Here is a 16,193-nt window from a genome sequence, read left to right on the forward strand (position 1 = left end):
TTGTCTTATACCTTGAAATCAGAAAACTAAAGGAAAAGACAAACATATTGATCAAAGAAGTATCAGGGAAAAGAGGAGGAGGTTTTGATGAAGATTCATAAGATTGTGGCAGGTAGTCAAAAATCAGCATTGCAAGTAAGGCAGGATGTGAGTCACACTTGTTTGTAGGTTGTTGTGAGAGAGTTCTGGCATGTAAACAAGTTATATTGGTCAGGCTGTATGTACTGTATGTACAGACATGCATCCTGAGCAAGCCTGAAACTAGTGGTTGCCATCGTGCAGTACATCCTGGCTCCTCAGAACTAGGTAGTGACAGCAAATCCAGCTGCTTTGGAAGTGCTAAATAAAGGTAAATCTCTGATAGCTGATAGAAAGATATCACAGTATGTTAGGTTTCTTTTGTGAGAAGATTAATATCATTTCCACATTTCAGCCTTTTAATTTCTTTTACATAAATGATTTTTCTAGCATACCATTTAATTACAAAGTATACATAGTATTGTTAAAATGTTGTGGTTGAGAAAAACAGATCAAGATAATGTTATTCTAGACCATTTGTTTCTAGGAATGGCCAAGAGATAGCAATTTGTCTCATTTGTGTGCCTATCAAACTGCTCCTCATGCCTTTCTGGTTGGAAGAAGTGAGAAGATAGATTGCCAGTGGCCTTAACAACTGGACAGTCATGTTTTGGAGCTGAGACCTGCTATGGAAACAGCAGTGAAATTTTCATGACTTCTGTCTCCACCTGATGGAAATGGAATGTCTGGACTCTTCACTGCCTGCTGTAAGAAGATAGGTTCAGGGCTTTCCTGCTTGCTCACTAGCATGCTTTATGGGTATTCAAAACAGCACAGTACCAGTCTGACTCATGTTCCACTTTCTGAACCATCCCAAGACAAATTATCAGACATCAATATTCATTACAGTTCTCTGCCATATATCCATTTAAAGAGACATGATTCAGGAAACAGAATGAAAGCTTTAACCCTATCATGTGGCTCAATTACATGTGAGATAAAACAAAGTGCCTCCTATTCCTCTTTGCTGCAGTTCACTCTCCCTCCTCACAAACACTACAAAGTACTATTTGTGTACAAAGATTTTTTCAGCCACACAGCCTCCTTTTAGTGTCTCACTGAGGTTCCCCCATTCACAATATCGGCAGTCTTTTCAACCAGAAAATAATTAGTGCTTTTTTCTCTTACAGTAATTGATAAAAGCCTAGTAATTTCTTTCAGTAATTTGCTTATTACTCAGTTGAAGGGCTAAGACAGTAGTTTCTTTGCTTTGGTGCTGGTTGTATTTCATCACTGTCACTTCACAGGATTTTCCAATATGCTGCTGGATATGTTTGCACTTTTGGTAGTGACTTGCCTTAGAGTGAATTTCATTTTTCTTTGTACTAACTAGAGTCTCATCTTGGCTGCCCAAATTAATTTCAGGAGTTACAACTTGTCTCATGCAATGGATAAACATCCCCTTGAAACCACATATACATCCTGTTACACTACTGATCATTAGCTAGATAAAAAATGCTAAAGAAGAAAGAGCAGCTCTCCTTTTTCATAATTAAAGTTAATGTCATGACTGATAGGAAGAAGCTTATCTAAAAGACAGCACTAGCAGACTAAACTTTGCCTCTTTCACAAGATTTAATTTGTTGTTTATTTCTACTTCTGTGTTGCAACATGCAGCTGCTATTAAATATGTTATTTTATAGCTTTCATATTCTAAGGCTGGTTTTTTTTTCTTTTCCTGTTTTTTTTTAATTATTATTATTCTCCTCTCAATTTTTGCGGAGCTACTGACCTAACTGTTCAAAATAGAGTGCTGGCACAGGTCAGTTTAGGGTTAGGCATTTTAAGCAGGGAAATAAATGAAGCAATATTGAATTGTAGTTCAGAACCTTTGAACAGCTCACTGTAACCATATTGTTGCTCAAATCCCCTTACTGCAATTACAAAACAGCCCCAAAACAAACCCACAGCATGACAAAAAGAAAATATAAAGGCCTGGCACTGCCATCTTTGAACAATTTGTCATATTCTGACTTTTCTGCATATTAATAATGCTTGTCCATCAGAATGCAAAACTACTTATCCTGTGACATGTCTAATTGCATATTTTCAGGATCTTCCATGGAAAAAGTCCATGACAATAATTAATACCTAATGCTATAAACACTATTTCTTTGAGCATTGCTTAGCAACCAGCATCTCTTAGGCTTTCTAAGGGGCCTCAAATAAAGGCAAGAGTGGGATCTTTTCATACCACCATGGGCGAGAAGTAGTTTTCTTCTAGGCTGATGCTCAGTTCTGGTTGTTTCTAGAGTGATCTCTGCAAAAGAAATATCCCTTGAAAGGCTGCATGTCTGAAAAGCCTTTTCAAATGCTAAACAGATGCCAAATGCTGCATAAGTTGGGTGTTTTTTTGTACTTTGGGATACCTTTTGTGCTAGTTTGAAGCAAGCTGGGATGTTTTGGTAAAAGAACTAGATAACAGGCAGTGAAATGAAAAACAATTGTGTCTACTTCTCTCACAGTCACGCTGAGAACTCTGGGAAGAAGAAAGACTTTTTTCTCCATTTTGTTTCTCACTCTTGCTTTTGCCTTAGACCTGGTCACATCTCATTAACCCTGCTCCTACTAACCTTGCTCCCTAACCTCTTGGCTGCACCTCTCTTCTTCCTGAGAACTGGGGTAAGGTTGAGAGGGCCGGGGGGAGGTGTTGGGGTGGTTTGAGAGCCCCTCCTGGGGACTCAGGTTTCTGGGAGGGGAGTTGTGCTTTCATATCGTTTATCCTTTGTATATTTCTGTATATAATTGTATATAACTGTATATATTGTAAATAGCTGCTTGTAAATTCTGCTAGCTGTAAATAAATTGCTTCATCTATATTCCCAGAGGCCGTCTGAGTTAGCTGGGGCAAATACAAAGTGTGGGAGGGGCGGGGTAACCCCCAAACCATCACATTTTTTATTGGCGCCCAACGTGGGGCTAGATATTTTGGAGTGAGTGGAAATTAGCTCTGGGAATTAAGATGAAGCTAATCAAGCAGCTATTGTATTTGGTTGGTGCATTGCTCTGGTCTGGTTTTGTTTTCTTGGCATTTAGTTGGTTAAAAGGTCAAATTGTTGCTTATTTCATTGATCTGGCTTATAATAAGGCTAAAGCTAAGGTTTCAGATATGTTCTGGAGCTGGGGTGATTTTATTCTTGGTTATGCTGGTTTTAATATCTCTGAGAATATTACCAAGGACATTACAGGAGCTCTGGTCAATAATGTGACAATCAATGGAAATTCTGCTTTAAATATGGCTCTAATGAGAGTTATTCAGCCTAAGACAGGAATTCCAACTGTTTGCATAGGCACATGCTCTTGTAAAACTGTTTTTCTTCTCACAATTTTTAATATTTGCCTCATGATTTTAATATTCATATTAATTTTGGCATTATTGGTGAAAAATTCAAAACCAGCTTCTGTAAGAGCTAGGAAAAATTCTGTGTCTCAGAAGCAGTCTCTTTCACAGCAAAACAAGGGAACACAGTCATCGGCTTCCCCCTTGCCAGCCTCTGCCCCTCCTTCTCCAAGTGCTGGGAACACAGCCAGCGTTCCCGCCACTAACGTAAACAATGATAAGGATAACCAAAACAGGCCGCAGAGTTCAGCAGGAGCCTCAGGAGGACAGGCAGGGACCCAAAATCAGAATGTCCCTAGCAAAAATGATAACACCTCAGGGTTGGCAGGAACCCCAGGAGGACAGGCAAACAATCCCACTAATGCTAATACTACTACTAGTGCTAGTAACGCTAGCCCAGTCAGTCCAAATCCTAATGACACCAGCTCAGCCAATTCGAACCCCCAGCCAGCAGACCAGAACCAAAATCCTCCTGTTAAAAGCAAGGCAGATCTGAACTCACATGCTCCAAGTCAGACCTCCAATAATTCAAATGCTCCAGGTCAGACCCCTAAGGATTCAAACCCTCCAAGTCAGACTCCTAAAGATTCAAATCCTCCAGCAGACACATCCAAGTTTGTTGCTGCTCAGGCCCTTCTGGCACCTGCTAAGGCAAAAGCTAAGACAAAGTGTGGTTCGCAGGAGGATGTAAGAGATGGGACCTCTGGTGATCAGCAGCAAGAGGAGGAAGAGGAGGCAGTTAGTCTGCGAGACCTTGTAGATGTGCTGAGACAACAGTACTCAAGTGAGAGGAGTGCTGTGAGGTTAGCTGCCAGGAGAGAGGATGGTTCCAATGAGTTTAGGAATGCTATGAGGAAGATTGTGTTAGGCCCGGCACCACCAGAACAACAGGAAGAAGAGGAGGAAGATGACATCCAAGGCTCAAAGGATCCACTCAGAGAGGTCAGGGAAGTTAGGAAGGAATACACAAGAGAATCAGGTGAGCCAATCCTAAGCTGGCTAGTGAGATGCCGTGGCATTGGTGCTAATGCTCTGCAGGTAGGAGACAAGTCTGCCAAGCAGCTGGGACCACTCACTAAGGAGAGTGGAGTGGAGTGGACAAACACCTGGCAAGTCCTCTTGGTAGGGTTAGCTTGTGGACACGCCTTCTGTTGGCTGTGGCTATGAGATATCCTTCCCGAGATGATTTGCCATGGGCTGCCAAGAAGTGGAACACCGTTGAGCAGGGAATTAAGCTTCTGAAGGAGTTTGCTGTGAAGGAAGTGCTTTATGGAGATCATGGTACTCATGAGCCTGACAATATTCCTTTGGGAACAGGTCTCATGAAGAAGCTGATTAAGCTTGCTCCTTCATCCTATGCTAACATCTTGGCCAGTAAATTCCTAGCAAGGAGTGATAATGGAAGATCTTTTACTGTTGGTGAATTCACTGACCAGCTCAGGCAGATTGAGGACAGCTTGTCACATTCTGGTATAATCTGTGCCATACAAACTATGACTGCTGAAATAAAGGGCATGAAAGATGGCTTTGAGAATACCATGAAAGAACTGAAGGAGGACCTTACAACCTCAATTTCCAATCTGGTCAAGGATACCATTCCTGCATCATCTGAATGGGTGAATGTTTCTGCAGTCAGGAACAGACGCCCACCTCCTGCAAGGCAATTCCAGCCCAGGAGGAGACAAATTCCACCTAGACAGCAGCAATCACGTGCGTCACTGTGGATACTTCTGCGTGACACATACGGGGAGAACATGAACAAATGGGATGGTAAACCTACTTCAGCTCTTTCAAAGAGGGTCAGGGATCTGCAGAGTGGCAGAAACAGAGGCAATAATGCCAGGAAAGTAGCTGTCACTTCTTCAGCTCCCGAGAGCAACTGCAATTGTTCCAACAGTTGCAGTTCCTCTCACAACACCACCAATCACTGTGTACACCCTACATGCCATGTTCAGCATTAGGGGTGCCCTGCCTCCAGCCAGGAGGAGGAAAGGGATAGTGGAGAGAACCGAATCTATTGGAATGTATTCATTAGGTGGCCTGGCAGTTCAAGAGTTCGGAAATACAGGGCTTTAGTTGACACAGGTGCTCAGTGTACTTTATTGCCATCTAATTGCAAAGGGACAGAGTCCATTTCTATCTTTGGAATCACTGGTGGATCTCAAGAGTTAACTAAGGTACAGGCTGAGATCAGTTTAACTGGTAAAGAGTGGAAGACACATACTATTGTAACTGGTCCTGATGCGCCTTGCATTTTGGGAATTGACTTTTTGAGACAAGGTTGTTTCAAAGATCCTAAGGGTCATAAATGGGCTTTTGGTATAGCATCTGTAGAGATTGAGGATGATAAATTGAAATTGTCCGTTAGGCCTGAACTTTCTGATGAATCTGCAGTTGTGGGACAGCATGACATAGAGGACCTGGAAGTGCCAATTGCAACTCAAACTGTTCATCATAGGCAGTACAGAACTAACCGTGACTCTTTGTTGCCCATTCATCAGCTGATTCGTCAACTGGAGAGTCAGGCTGTCATCGAGAAAGCTCATTCACCTTTCAACAGTCCCATCTGGCCTGTGTGTGAACCTACGGGCGACTGGAGACTGACAGTTGACTTTCGTGCCCTCAACGAGGTGACGCCACCCATGAGTGCAGCTGTGCCGGACATGCTGGAACTCCAGTACGAGCTGGAATCGAAGGAGGCTAAGTGGTATGCAACCATAGACATTGCTAATGCTTTCTTCTCTATTCCCATAGCGAAGGAGTGCAGGCCTCAGTTTGCATTCACCTGGAGAGGAATCCAGTACCAGTTCAACCGTTTGCCTCAGGGGTGGAAACACAGCTCAACCATCTGTCACTCAGTCATCCACAATGCACTGGAGAAAGGTAAAGCTCCAGAGCACATCCAGTACATCGACGACATCATTGTGTGGGGCCAAACTGCTGAGGAAGTCTTCGGGAAAGGTAACAAAATCATTGACATTCTGTTGCAAGCAGGTTTTGCCATAAAGAGAGACAAGGTCAAAGGACCTGCCAGAGAAATTCAGTTTCTGGGAGTGCGGTGGCAGGATGGTCGCCGTTACATTCCTCAGGATGTGATCAACAAAGTCTCTACCATGGCAGTTCCCACCAGTAAGAAGGACACACTTTCTTTCCTTGGTGTGGTGGGATTTTGGAGACTACACATTCCTGGTTTCAGTCAGATTGTCAAACCTCTGCATGATGTGACTCGTAAGAGAAACAATTTCGAGTGGGGACCTGAACAACAAGCAGCCTTTGATCAAATTAAGCGAGAAGTAGTCCATGCAGTGGGCTTAGGACCTGTGAGATCTGGTCCAGACATTAAAAACATTCTGTACACGGCTGCCAGTGACAATGGTCCAACTTGGAGTCTTTGGCAGAGAGCTCCAAATGAGACACGTGGTCGTCCACTTGGTTTCTGGGGACGTTGTTACAGAGGTTCAGAGACAAATTACACTGCAACAGAGAAAGAGATTCTAGCAGCCTATGAGGGAGTGAAAGCAGCTTCTGAAGTGATTGGAACTGAGTCACAATTGCTTTTAGCTCCTAGACTGCCAGTTCTAAACTGGATGTTCAAAGGCAAAGGTTCATCACCACATCATGCCACAGATGCAACCTGGTCTAAATGGATGGCTTTGATAACCCAACGAGCACGAATGGGTAATCTTGACCGACCTGGTCTGGTGGAGGTGATCACCAACTGGCCGGAAGGCACAGACTGTTCCAAACCTCCAGAGGAGAAAATAACTCGTGCTGAGGAAGCTCCTCCCTATGGTGATCTCTCTGATCAGGAAAAGAACTATGCTTTGTTCACAGATGGTTCCTGTCGTCTTGTTGGGAACAAGCGAATATGGAAGTCAGCGGTTTGGAGTCCAACCAGGAGAGTTACCGAAACGAAAGATGGAGAAGGAGAATCCAGTCAGTTCGCTGAGGTAAAAGCTGTTCAACTTGCTCTTGATGTGGCTGAACGTGAGAATTGGCCTATCCTTTACCTCTACACCGACTCGTGGATGGTAGCCAATGCTCTATGGGGTTGGCTAAAGGACTGGAAGAAGAATGGTTGGCAGAGGAAAGGAAAGCCTATTTGGTGTGCTGATCTATGGCAGGACATTGATGCACGGCTGGAGAGAACTCCAGTGAAGGTGCGGCACGTAGATGCACACATGCCTAAGAGCAGAGCAACTGAGGAACATAAACATAACCAGAAGGCAGATCAAGCTGCTAAGATTGCTCAAGTTGATACCACCTCTGAACTTGACATTGACCTTGATTGGAAACACCGAGGTGAACTGTTCTTAGCTCGGTGGGCCCATGACTCATCTGGACATCAAGGCAGAGATGGAACATACCGATGGGCTCGTGATAGGTCAATTGACTTGTCCATGGACGCTATCACCCAAGTCATCTATGACTGTGACATTTGTGCTGCTATTAAGCAGGCTAAGCGAATCAAGCCCTTATGGTATGGTGAGAGATGGTCAAAGTACAAGTATGGTGAAGCCTGGCAGATTGACTACATCACTTTACCTCGATCTCGTTCTGGCAAGCAGTATGTGCTAACGATGGTAGAAGCCAGCACTGGATGGTTGGAAACCTATCCAGTTCCACATGCTACTGCACGTAACACCATTGTTGGTTTGGAGAGACAGATCTTGTGGAGACATGGAACTCCAGAGAGAATCGAGTCAGACAATGGTACTCATTTCAAGAATAATCTAGTGAAAAACTGGGCCAAAGAGCATGGTATTGAATGGATCTATCACATACCCTACTATGCACCAGCTTCAGGGAAGATTGAACGCTACAATGGTTTGCTGAAAACCACCCTCAAAGCCATGGGGGGTGGAACTCTGAAAAACTGGGACAAACATTTAGCAGAAGCTACTTGGTTGGTAAATAGTAGAGGTTCAGTAAATAGAGCAGGACCTGCACAATCAGATTTGGTCCAAACAGTAGACGGTGATAAAGTTCCTGTTGTACATGAGAAAAATCTGTTAGGGAAAACTGTTTGGGTATTTTCTCCTTCGGGCGAAGGGAAACCTGTCCGAGGGGTGGTTTCTGCTGAGGGTCCTGGTCATACATACTGGGTAATGCAGGAGAATGGTGAAATCCAGTGTATTCCACAGAAAAATTTAACCTTAGCTGAGAGAGTTTAAATTCAAGCTGTTAGGAGTTTTTCTGTTCTAGGTAACATCGGCGCCCAACACTGAGAGAATCTACGATAGAATCTACAGTACGTGAGCACAAACCCAACATCACCTGGGAGTCCCTGTTCTGAGCTTTTGAATCACCTACATCTGATTGAAGTGTGAACTGAACTTGTATATATTGTTTTAGTGAAAATATTGGTTTAGATTAGATTGGATAATTCTCAGCGATACTCTGAGCGAAGTAGACAAGGGGTGGATTGTGCTAGTTTGAAGCAAGCTGGGATGTTTTGGTAAAAGAACTAGATAACAGGCAGTGAAATGAAAAACAATTGTGTCTACTTCTCTCACAGTCACGCTGAGAACTCTGGGAAGAAGAAAGACTTTTTTCTCCATTTTGTTTCTCACTCTTGCTTTTGCCTTAGACCTGGTCACATCTCATTAACCCTGCTCCTACTAACCTTGCTCCCTAACCTCTTGGCTGCACCTCTCTTCTTCCTGAGAACTGGGGTAAGGTTGAGAGGGCCGGGGGGAGGTGTTGGGGTGGTTTGAGAGCCCCTCCTGGGGACTCAGGTTTCTGGGAGGGGAGTTGTGCTTTCATATCGTTTATCCTTTGTATATTTCTGTATATAATTGTATATAACTGTATATATTGTAAATAGCTGCTTGTAAATTCTGCTAGCTGTAAATAAATTGCTTCATCTATATTCCCAGAGGCCGTCTGAGTTAGCTGGGGCAAATACAAAGTGTGGGAGGGGCGGGGTAACCCCCAAACCATCACACCTTTTATGATCAGAAATACGACCACTATCCTCTTGTCATCCTTCAATAGTAAAGCCTTGTTTCCAAAGGAAGTGTTTATGTGGATTCATTTCTAATTGGAATAGCTTCCAGTGATGATTTTTTTTACAATGAACTATATTTTTTTTACAAACTATACATTGAATTTAAGAGATGACTTGGACTGTGTTTTTATACAAATACTTTTGTATCTCAGTGGTATATACAGTGCAGAAATAACTTCACCAAAATGTAGTCTTCCACAGCTGTGAAAGCATTCCTTTTTGATAGCACCATTTGTTAAAGTACCAGTTCTTTTCCTGTGCAATCTCTTTATCTTGGCACAGGAACATTTAAATCTCACTTAATTAAATGTATGTATTTATTCAGATGGTTGCTTCAATAAGAGCAAAAGTCTGGATATCAGTATTTCAGGATTTCCTTTCTCAGCTACAGTTTCTGAACTCTTCTGTGATCCTTAACAAATCAGTGGGCTTTCTATTATCATTTGGTTTTACTTCTAAATAGCTGCTCACATATCTTCAGACCCAGAAAGATATTGTGGTGCTTAATTAGTAGCTACTATGCTATTTGATAGCCCTTAAAGAAAAGTCACCAGTATCAGGACATTTAATTTTGCCACAAAAAATGCAGAAACTATATAGTTTTAAGCTAACACATTCAGCGTTGTCTGAATAGAAAAGATACAGCAAAAATCCAGCTATTAAAGTAATCATTTTATTGACAGGAGTATGGAATACATTTGCTAGGATCTAGAAGAGGTTTGCAAGGATATGACTGGTAGTCCAGTCCTGCGCTTCTATGAGTCATATTTTGCAGTTATTTTAAAACATCAAAGATCAAATATTACATAAATATTCCACATTGCAAATCCACTGACTTTCCTGTTTTGTTTTGTTCTGCCATTGTCCTGCAGCAAGATTATTCAGTCCTTTGGGATATTTTGTAAAGTCGTTACAATCACACCAGTTTCCACTGCAGAAGATCTTCTGTAGAGCTTTGGGTTTATATTTCTGCCTGGTCTTGAAATCTCAGAAGAAATGGTCAAAGGACAGAAAGCAGGATAGTTCCCAGCATTCAGTGAGAGCTGACAAAACCTGGACATCCTTTCCATTTCTGTAACACAGCTAATTTATACTAATTTAAAAAAGGTCATGCTCACTTAATTCCCAGCAAGGTAGACAAAGGACACACTGGGGAACCAACCTCTCGTGCTGTAAAACATCTCAATCTTGAGAGACACACTGAGCAAAATTCTAATGAAAGATAATCTTATGGATATCCAAAATTTAAATTGTACAGCAAAAGCAGAATCCCTAATCCATGACTTAAAAGATCTCAGTGCAGTCGTACACTGAAAGATGCTTGTGCTTGACAGGAAAGACTAGACAGGAGTATCTCTCTTCTGCTCATTGCTTTTCCTCTGCCTGCCTCATTTACATGTAAACATCCTGAATGCTGCATGAATTATAATTTCACCTTTTTTCTTGTGATTTCACAATCAAAGTCTGTCTCATTGAATTTATTTTCTGATTAAAACGTTCATCAGCACTTGTGTTACCCACAAACTTGAATTACAGACTGGCACAGGAGTTGTCTGTCTTTAGTTCAGGTCACTATGACACTTGGCCATACAATCACATTATTGCAACTTATGGAACACACACTCTCAGTTCTCTTGTCTTCAAGGAACTATTTTCCAACTTTAATAGTATAAATATACCCTGCAAAAGTCAAATTGCATCAGTAAGTCCATTATTTTCATACAGGCAAGCAAATGTGTTCTTTTATTCTAACATATGCTTGTTTTCCAGGAGGGAGTTAACTTCTCAACACAATGATTTCTGTCCTGTGTCAGCAGCACAGAAGCTAACTCCCTTGGTTTGTGACTCTGTAGCATCAGTGGTGGAGCTAACAAACTACTGAAGCAGTTTTGTTTCATTAGCAAGGGAATTTCTCCCTAGTGGAGCATTTCAATACAAACAACATTTCATTACCATGTTCCAATAAAGAAGTTCAATCCAAGTTCTAGGGTAGTTGCCACCTTACCAAGACTGATCCTCCTTGGTGATGCATTGATTAACCTCCTTTTAGATTTTATTTCTACAATTACATTTACAGAGTAAAGGTCCTCTTGAAGCTGTTTCGTGTGCTGAATGCTTGTATACGTTGCACTTGCAGAGTGAGCTCTCAGAGCTTTGGCAGACAGGACAGCTTCCAGTGTGTGTGCTATCATTTCCATTCCAGCTGAGTCTCTTCTAAGATACAGCAGTCCATTTTGGCAGGACAGTTTCATCTCTAGAGGGGCCATTTAGTGATCCCTTTTTGTTTATAGGAAGACAGCAGCAGAAGAATCTTTTGCATAATAAAAAGGGGGAAATGCCAAAACAGTGGGGATAGCAGTTAACTGATTATTGATCAAATGGAAAAACAAATAAATATATAAACAAACAAACAAACAAAAGGTTAAAAAAGAGAGAGATTCTGCAATGAAGTGAGTTAACAATCACTGAAGAAATTAATTTCATTATGTGGTGATTTGTGGGCTAAGAGTTAAATTCCAAAATGAGGTAGTGCACTGCAGATCACTGCCAGTGAAGGAACAAACTCTTTCATATCTGGCAGCTGCAGCATGAATTCCCCTGCTCTTGCCACTACAGCCAGTATGCACCTCTCCTATGTTCAGGGGAAGAAAAAAGAAAAATAAAGTATCCTTTTGCTTGGAAGTGCTGGTCCCTGTAAAATTGCATTAGTCATAGAATCATAGAATCATGCCTGCTCAGGCAAACTGGTTCTGAGAATTCCTGATTACTGCACCTTTATTCTTTCAGTTAGCAATTTCTTGTGGATCTGCATCACATTCCTTACTTGTACCCATGACAAGATGAGTGAGAGAGAAATTCAGCTTTTCTGAATACTTTTGTACCTTTTCACTCCCAACAATTTTAACTCTCCTGTAACTTTTTAGTGTTTAAAAAGCCATACAGTCTTTCTTGACTTGACAGCAAATGAATTGTCACCTTCTTCATCATAGGAAGAGACATGCAAGACAAGCATGTATCCAATTTTTTTTCAGATAGTAGAGCATAGACATTAAATGTATAAATACTCTAGCAAACTTAGAGGTTTCAACTCAACGAGGAGATAAGTGCACGATCTTTCCTTTTTGCATAATGTACAGTGTTTCAAATCATGGACTGTACCCATTTTTAGTTTCTGGATTCCTTTTTGGGCTCAGATTTCCAAATGTTAGGCACAGCAACTGCTCAGATTTGAGACTCCAGTTGGAGCTAGCTTTCCCTCTTCATATGTTAAAATGAGATCTCATTTCGATTTCGCCTGATCAAGGTTAACTGCTTGCAGCATCACCTGTAACTCTGACGTTTCTAGGTTAGGTTGTTAGTGTATTGGCAGGATGTTATAATTTGAGGTGATAGCTTTCTTTTTCTGTGTAAAAGATTCTTAGTGTTCTTGTAATTTTGTACTTTAAGTATGATACACAGTCTCAAGTTGTGCCAGGGTAGGTATAGGCTGGATATTAGGAAGAAGTTCTTCACAGAGAGAGTGATTTCCCATTGGAATGGGCTGCCCAGGGAGGTGGTGGAGGCACCGTCCCTGGGGGTCTTCAAGAAAAGCCTGGATGAGGCACTTAGTGCCATGGTCTAGTTGACTGGCTAGGGCTGGGTGCTAGGTTGGACTGGATGATCTTGGAGGTCTCTTCCAACCTGGTTGATTCTATGATTCTATGATTCTATGTGAGGTTTGCAGCAGGCACTAATACTGAATTTCACGTTTTAAACATTAAAACACAGTTTAGAAGCATTTAAATAGCCTTTCCTGTCAACAATGATGACACACAGAACACTCCATTTTGATAATGGTTTCCTTTCCTTTTTTCCATGCGTGCCTTTCTAAGCAGTTTATAGCCAGTTTTCAACATTCCAGTCACATGGATCACATCACTAGCTTATAGTATAGGACTGTTGAACTTCTGCTCATAAATCAACAATTCCAACACTTTATATTTATCAGCTATGCTCCTTGTGCATAGTCAATTAAAGCATCTCTTCTATTGATGCCTACTGGAGACTCCATTTTGTTGTCAACACTTTGATTTTTATCTCCTTTTCACCTTACTTTTTGATGTAGTTTAACATTCTTAGAAACAGCTAACATGTCTTCTAGAATTCAGTGGGCTGGAGTACCTCTCCTATGAGGACAGGCTGAAAGAGCTGGGGGAGGCAGCTTTTGGGAGAGCTTATAGCTGCATTTCAATATTTGAAAGGAACCCACAGGAAGGCTGGGGAAGAGACTGTTCAGAATAGGATGAGGGGCAAAGATTTTAAACTGTAGCAGTATAGATTTAGGCTGGACATAAGGAGAAAGTTCATTACAATGAGAGTGGTAAAATACTGGAACGTGTTGCCCAGAGATATGGTTGAGGCCTTATCCCTGAAGGCATTCAAGACCAGACTCAATCTGGCTGTGGGCAGCCTGATCTAGTTGAGGTGCCCCTCTCACTGCAGGGGTATTTGACAAGATGATCTTTGAGGGTCCCTTCCAATCCAGTGCAATCTGTGAAAGTGTGAATCTGTGAATATTGATTCTTTTTCTATTGAATTTAATGCAGACAGTGGTATGACTGGAAACAGCAGCCCCTTCTTCACAAGCCCCAAGCTAATGGTTCAGTAATCAGAGTGGTCTGTATTGCTTGTAGGTCTTCATGACCAAAAATCCCTAAAGAGAAAATCAGTGCAGTGTTTGAATTATGTTATTTGGCTTGGCTTGATGTGTCCTAGATGATTGTCATGGCAGAAATGCTTTAAGTTAGCACTGGGGGGGTAACCTTTGAAAAGCTTGTCATCATACAATGATTAGTAACTTTTTCTCAGATAACAAATGTTCTGTAAAGACTTATATTGGGAATTCAGCATCTCCTGTTTCCTCTAAATTCAGACAGAGTCTTATGTTCCATTTAGAAGAGGTGAATAAACCATCATTTTGCATTTTTTGATTTCATGCAAATGGTTAGTAGCAAGGCAATAAAGCCTCAATGAATTGTATGATTTAGACACATTGCAGTTTGTTTCCTTGCCAGTGTAAAGCCAAGGCATGCATTTTCTATCACAGCAGTTGTGTGCTAATGGAGGGAATGAGCACCAGCAGATGCATCCTGTAAGGTGTGGACATTCCACAGCTTTGTGCCATCTCTCTAATCATAGGAAAAAATACACTTAAAGCTCAGTTGTAAGGCCTGCTTCTAGGTTTGGCCTTTCCTTTATAATAACTCATGCCAAATAAAACTGTAACAGCAGAAAAAGAGTTAATTGCATTCAGGTTGCCAGCTATATGCTACTAGTAAAACAGTAAGTACCTTCCTCTGAGAAAAGCAACCTATTTGCCTTAGTGTAATGGTAAAAATAACTGAAAAAAATGGGCAATTTCTTCTCCTAGAAGGGTTCTGGTTTAATCATGCATTAAAGAGGTGTATAGGGTAGGCATCACAATGACACTACACGATGGGAGCAGTAACGAAGTCATGCTGTCCTCTCTCAACTCATTTATTCTGTGTGTAGATGCTGTATTACTGAGGTTTTAAAGCCAGTTTTGAAAAAGGGTATCAGTAGTAAAACAGACTAAACAGTAAGTAAAACCTTGTCCAGAGAGGCAGTACTACCAAGGAAAAAAAATTTCCTACTTTGAAGATGATCCTAAGTCCAAAGCAGCCAAACCCCAAAGTTATTTTGGTCCTACCACCGTCACTGATGAGGCAGCAACAATTTCTACACAGCATGAGAATCTATTCCTAAAAGCAACTGGTAATATTTAGCATGGATTTTAGTGCTCTCATGCCAACAGGAAGCCTTGTTGCTGTCATTGGGGAAAGAGGGAAGAAATACACAATTAGGAAAATCAATAATATTTTCCAAATGTTGTGATGATTTGTTTCACAGCACAAAGAAGAAAAATAGATCATTCCTCTTTCAAAAGCATGCCTGTCACCTTTTTGACCACAACAGCATGTCAAACTCTTTCCAGTGCTTGGATGATGTGCTGGATATTAGTTGTCTGGGGGTGAGCTCTTAAATGAAGTGTTGCTGGTCCATCTATCCTATTAATTTCTTGCTGGCTGAGATCTGAACATCCTCCATCTTTCTCAGAAATCATTCTAAGTTTATCTTCAGATGAGGAAAGAGAGATTGGTTCTCAAGTCTGAGATGAAAAGCTATGACAAATCTAGTATTCATTGTTACTTTGATAAATGTACATTTAGTAATTGACAAAATATTAGCTGCACCAGAGTTTATGATCTCAGCAGAGCAAGAGATAAATGGTGCAGCCTTTGCTACATCGTTACTGTGATGTGGATGGAGTTTAAAAATTACCCCTATGTAGTATGTTGTATTTGTGCTTTGTACCAACTCAGCTAGAAAGACACATCAGTAATTCTGATGGTCAGTAGATGACTCTAACGCAGCAGGGAAATACTGGCAGTGAGAATGGTAGACAGGAATCAGTAAGATAAAAGATATTCTAAAACCAGTTTTAAAACTTCAGTGTTTAAGTTTTTGAGAGGAGTATGACAAAGTCCATAGTAAACATCACTTTTTGTTGGGTTTCTCCATGGCAAAGCATCACATACTCTTCAAAAATTATATAAATAATATCATAGAGTCATAGAGTGCTTTGAGTTTGAAGGGACCTCCAAATTTCGCACAGTTCAACCCCTCCACAGTAAGCAAGCACATCCTCAACTAGGTCAGGTTGCTCAGAGCTTTGGCAAGCCACACCTTGAATATCTCCAGGGA

The sequence above is a fragment of the Pogoniulus pusillus genome, chromosome 4, assembly GCF_015220805.1.
Source record: "Pogoniulus pusillus isolate bPogPus1 chromosome 4, bPogPus1.pri, whole genome shotgun sequence".
Lineage (NCBI taxonomy): Eukaryota > Metazoa > Chordata > Aves > Piciformes > Lybiidae > Pogoniulus > Pogoniulus pusillus.